The sequence below is a fragment of the Hippocampus zosterae genome, chromosome 2, assembly GCF_025434085.1.
Source record: "Hippocampus zosterae strain Florida chromosome 2, ASM2543408v3, whole genome shotgun sequence".
Lineage (NCBI taxonomy): Eukaryota > Metazoa > Chordata > Actinopteri > Syngnathiformes > Syngnathidae > Hippocampus > Hippocampus zosterae.
The window spans coordinates 30,937,562-30,943,817 of NC_067452.1; the positions used below are offsets into that span (position 1 = coordinate 30,937,562).

General features: G+C 40.9%; 1 protein-coding gene across 1 annotated transcript in view; it reads right to left on the reverse strand.

The window, feature by feature from the left end:
- The window catches only part of LOC127596861 (succinate dehydrogenase [ubiquinone] iron-sulfur subunit, mitochondrial-like), a 154,397-nt gene that overhangs the window by 80,780 nt on the left and 67,361 nt on the right, over positions 1-6,256 (reverse strand). The gene's annotated exons all lie outside the window — the stretch shown is intronic.

The window sequence follows — 6,256 nt, forward strand, 5'->3', positions numbered from 1 at the left end:
GAATGATATGCAAGTTCATCATTCAAGCTTGCTGATTTGCGCTCTCACGAGGTATGCATGACGTCTCGCACGGACTCATTCAGTGTATGACAGCAGTTTTAGTTTTTAGGGTAACTCCGATTCTGATCTATCTCAACATCGCTTCTCCGGCAGACAAGCGCACATACACACAAATTCCTGTATAGAAGTGATGTTTTTTTTTTCATCCACTTCTTCGTTAATCCTGACAGAGCTAAACATCTCATGATGATTTATGACCAGCAGGGTCACAAGGTTTCACAGCGTCAGTTGGGTGGCCAAAATAGATGAACGGGTCACTTTCATTACATTACATTACATGCTGATTTATATAGCGCTTTCACAACAGCGGCAGCTGTAACAAAGCGCTTAACAAAACAGTTAACATCAAGTAAAACAATAAACACAACACATAACATAAAACACGGACAGTCGTGCAGTCCTAACCACTTTTCCGTCACACGCTTTGTTGTTTGAAGCAGTTTGAGATGAAAGAGGAGAGAATCAAAGTGTCCTTTAACCAGTGGATCAGAGACGTCATGCTCAAAATGTGCACACGTCGACTACAAGCTAAGTTTCAAAGTCAACAAGAAGCTGTAGCATCCATTGACGAAAAAAGAGATTGGTTCACTTCTCCTGTCCCATGGAAATCCATTTCAATTCCAAGCGGCGACTCACGGTTCCAAATACGCATCAGCGCTCTTCGCCAACGCTCCTCTCTCCTCATCCTCAACTTCAGCGGCCATCCATCCAGCCGCACCAACGCCAACTGTCCAACAGCGCTGACATAGCCACTGAACAAATCGGGGTTGTGAAAAATGCTGCCCATTACTGGCGCAAAAAACACATGCGCCCCAGGTCTGTCCAGCACCGACAGTCAATGGCGCCGACATTCCTCCCAATCAAAATCTGTGCTGGTACAGGCGTGCTGCCGAGAAGGCGCAACCACCAAGCACAGATACTGCTCCTTTGACGAACGTCGTGGCCAAAAAGCGCTGAAAACAGTCCATATCAGGTCCACACAATGAAACAACAAACAACATGTGACAAAACAAAAGACAAAAACAGCAAAAAAGAACAAAAAAGCAAGGCTCTTGAAGAGCACTTGCCGAAGGCTGCCTACTCGGGCGCCATCTTGGAAAAAAAAAAAAAAAAAAAAAAAAACTTTCAGGCCCTCTGAGAGCTCAATCTGTCAAATCTTATGACCCTGAGCTGTGCTGAGCTCATCTTCCATTCTCCTGAAGCTTAGTAGACACATTTCATGATCGGGCCAAATTTGAGCATTTCGCTGTCTACCAATCAAAGTCAGCAAAGACCCAATTCCCCGCAGATTCGATGGTGAGCCGTTAGCTATGCCAAATCACTTTGGTAGGAAGCGTGGTTCATCCCGAACTGGTTGCCAGTCCATTCCAGGGCACCTACTATTTACTGTCGACAAACGACCATTCAAACTCATATTCATGACCCGAACAATTGGAATGTGGGAGCAAGCCAGAGTACCCACTGAAAAACACGCAAACGTGTTGAGAACATGCAAACACAAATATCTTTAGGTGTGTAGTATTCATTTTGACTTAAGTTACCAAATCCGGTTCCCTACTGCCTTCTATCATGTTGTCTTACAGTGTTGACAGTATATTAATATATTTTCGAAGCAAACTAATGAACAACTAGTTACAAAGTAACAGCAAAGTTAAAATAAAGATCATTTGAAAATGACTCGACATTCAAGTGTTTTCTTGTCACATTCTCAGTAAAAACACAGATGTTAGCATAAACTGTGAAATTCCTACTTTGCTATTATGTGCCTTTCCTTTGACTTTCTGTGTGTTATGTGAAGCAAGTGATAATTTATTGGTTTTGCACATTACTATCTTCTACCATTTGTATGACAATGAAGAAAGAAATAGCACTTTTTAAAAATTTTCCAGTGGTTAACTTATTTTTACACCTGTATGACACTTAAGATTGTTGAAATGAAAACACTGCATGCATAGTTTCATGACAGTTTGACCCGAGAACATATCATTATTTTCAGTGGGACAAGCGGAACAAGCCTGAGATCGTACTGGAACGCCTTGCGTTCAACTTTAGAAGTTGCATTGTTGGACTTAATTTGGGGGTATGCCCCAAGTAAGTCCACATATGTATGTGCCTCATTGTGGCAGCATGAACTGGCGCGCCCAACACAGCTGAGGGTTAAAGAGCGTACAGCACAGCCCACCCCACCCCAAAGCACCCCCCTCCCCACACCTGAAGCCTTCCGTTTAAAATAACAAACACAGTAGACTGAACCCGGGGGACAAGATATCAGCCATTGCTTTAGCTTGAGAAATTTTGTGTTTTTCTCAGACAGGACGTACAGTAGTGTGGTTTGGAGAGGCGCCGCATTGTACTGCCAGAGGCTACTGTTTGGATTGCAGCCTCTGTTTTGGTGGGAGAAAACGCATACAGGGGTACAAACATGAACTTTACCAGGATAGTCTCATTTTTTTACTGTCTGCTGACCACTTGATTATATATCTACACACACACTCGAGGAGACAGCGCTGAAAAACTGTCAGTATTTTAAGTTCAAGCTGAATGTTGTGGATATCGTGTCTTTCCCACCATTCTATTCTTTAGACTGTGTGGTTAAGTTGTTTTTTTCTTAGTTATGCAGTTTGCATGTCTAAGTAGCCGTTTTCAGCTTGTTTGATGGTCGCCATACAACAATAAAGGAATTGTCCCTGCCTTGGGTTTTATGATGCTCTTGTTAGAGATCAGCTCATTGTGCCGATGTTCTCACTGTGAGGATTTTTTTTTTAATGTGTCGATGTAAAAACACGATTCATTGAAAATTTGTTCAAGACCCCAATACATTTTAAATATCGGCCAAAAGGCAGTAAACTGAGGTTTAAAAAAAGTAACGGTGTAAATACAATATGGAGCAGTCTGTTATCATTTAGGATCCAAAAAGATCAAATTACAGAGGTCGGAGATATGACTTAAGAAGGACATGGAATTTTAAACCGTCTACAATACGCATCACACTTAAAAGTATGTGCATATCGGTCAGGGGCGTGAGTTTGTGTAATTGTTCAACCCAACCAATTAATACAAAGTTAAACAGAGATTTCAAACTTCATATACTAACGAAATACTGAGTACTGTGTTTTCCGCACGATAAGGCGCTTTGGAGTATAAGGCGCACTTTAAATGAATGGCCTATTTTAAAACTGTTTTCACAGATAAGACGCACCGCATTATAAGGCACATAGAGTAAAAAAACGCAATAGTCGCTTCAGTTAAGTTGTGCATCCACTAGAGGGAGCTACGCTAAAGGGAACGCAATACAATACAGCTTTATTCATGGAGCTTTCACAACCGCTGCAGCTGTAACAAAGTGCTTTACAGAACATTTGATTGTCGTTTCCTTGACCAGTCTCTGTTTCAGCCTGTTTATTTTGGCTGATTTTATACACCACATGTAGCACAGTGGAGAAAAGGTTAGCAATTAACCAATATTCTAACTTAAGAAACGATTCCTTCTACCAAAATGGGATAACCGGTTAACTAAAGAACATGAGATGTTGTCCAAAACTAAACTGGTGGATGAAAGAATGAGGTGAATGCAATAGGAAAAGCAGCACAAACCTATTTCGTTCTCGAACTGTCTACTCCAAGCACTTTCTGCGTAGCCCTGCATTGACCCCAGGCTTGCTCGCTGTAGGAGATTTGTCTGCAGCTATGCTAAGTGCCGTACAGAATGCTAATGAGGTGCGAGTTGCTAAGTCAAAGCTTGAAGATGCAAGCTTGAAGTTCTGAAGATTTTTGGAGTTAAAAATAGATTGCCCGGGCCTGAGATTCATTAGTTCCATCACTGGCTGGGATTAGCAGTTTCTAAACACCCCGCTACATTAAGGTTATAACGTGCACAGACGCACGCATGCCGTGTTCTGACACACTACGTTATGATCACGCATAAGGTCAGTGCCATGTGCAGCGTGGCAGTTTTGTTGTAATGTCTGCTTGAATTCATGTAAAGATGAAGACACAACGATGATAAGGCATGTTTATATTATCACACACCCTGCTGCTGCTCATACTTTCGCAACCATTACAGCTATTAGGATTTTGATGGCTGTCAGTTATCTTCAGGATCGGCGTGTATGTTGACACAGGGGTAATGCGTCTTTAACTTTTTGTAAGTCTTGCTTACTTTTGTGTAAAGCATATTCTTTTTACATTCTTCTCTTGTTCCCTTGTCGGAGCTGCACCTTCATTTGGAATAAGTATTGCTCAAAAGCGATTTTCTTGTTCATTTCTCATTCAATCCTGAAATGCTCAAGCCGGGGAAGAGAGTTCAGTCAAATGTATTGCTTATGTACTTGTTATGTCGATGTAAGATGGGAATGCAAGGAAATGGGACAAGGGCAATAAAGCCCTCTCTGTGTCCGCTTGATTCAACAGCTTGTCTCCTCTGGCAATCACAAATGCACACACACACACACACACTCACCAAACGTCACTCTCCACTGTGACCACTGCATATTTGCCATGTCACCTAGAAGAGTCAGTGCATTAGCAAAGGCCGCAGGAGGACCCGAGCAACCGAGGCACTAAGAGAACAACATTAAAAGCAATAGCAACAAAAACAACAAAACACACAAGAGTTAAGACTTGATTTCCTTTCCATCACATTGGATGTGTTTTTTTTTTTTTTTTGCTGCATGCATCAAAAGCGCCACAGCTAATGGGGCACCAGATTACTAATTCCAAATACTGTATGTCTTTATAGGGCTAATAAATCCAAACATCCAATTAACTGAACGGCCGTTAGCTAGCGCTGAACTCGAAGCAGGACATGTCTAGAGAAAACATGTCCACAGTACTTTACATCTTACATTCTTTTTACACAGTGCCTAAGAGAAAAAAGAACAGATATGAGAAGAGAAGCTAACTAAAATAGGCGTGAAAGCAATTGACATTTAAACGTTGAGGTTGTATTCTCACCGGCATGTTTCACACTTGTACATAGGTTGAATTCTTCTGATGGACTTTAGTGCCAGTCAGCATCTTTTTTTTTTTTTTTTGTCTGACTTATCTCCATCTGGTCACTTCAGATCAACTAAGACAAGACGTTCCCGCTGCTTTACCGCAGCTGCACTTTGGTATGATGTTTCACCCAGTAAAGTCAATAATAACGGTTTATTCAACTTTTGTTTGCTACTGTAATGAGTTGGGTTTGTTGACAAGAAAATGCTTGTCTCTTATTTATTCCATATGAGAATAAAACATTTTGGTAGCGATTTTAGTTAGCATCATGGAAGTTGACATGTTTAATTTGCTTTTGCGGGCCACATCTGGCCCCCAGGCCTTGAGTTTGACACTTGTGTTATAAAACAATTACCGGTAAGCTACGCTATGGTTAATAGAAAAGTCAAGTGATGAACACATACATTATTTCTTTGGAGACATGAGCACACACATACAAAAGGCCTATATGGACCTTAAGTAGCTGATACCCGGTCACCACGGCAGCAGCAGCAATGTTATTCTATTCATGACAAGCCAGCGTAGCAAAACAATGATTCAGAATCTCGTGTTTTCAGTCCCAGTGCTTAAGTACTGATGCTTTGAAAGGTGTCTTTCAGTTTGTGAGAGCTTGCGATATTACATTATTAATTCGTTCCTTGACTACGATTGTAACGCAGAACACTTGTGTATCTCCAATCATCTTGCCCCATTGAAATCTAAATCCCATGAATATATCTCAGCCTTCCCCAAAAATTGAAAACATGTATTTTAATGTACAAAAAACAACAAAATAAAAATGGTATTTTATGAAAACATACAGCAATGATTTTAACAGAATTTCAAGAATTACATCGTTTTTGTCACTTTTCTTTTTTTTTTTAGTTCAATTCATTGATCATGATGTTGCTCCTGCTGATGTGCTCAACTTGGCCACCTGGGGGCAGTATACTATGAACATAGACATAAGAACATACAGAAAAAGTAAACAATCAAGGCATCTGTGGAAATGTGCACCATGGAAGGGTATCTTAATTGTGGATTAGTGCTAAGATCTCATAAATGTAAGTGTTGTGTCTGGTGTCAAACTCAAGGCCGGGGGGCCAGATCCGTCCCGACACATCATTTTATGTGGCCAGCGAAAGCAAATCATGTGTATCCCCTTCCATGATTGTGACTAAAATCTGTACCAAAATTCCATATATGAAAACAATAACAATGT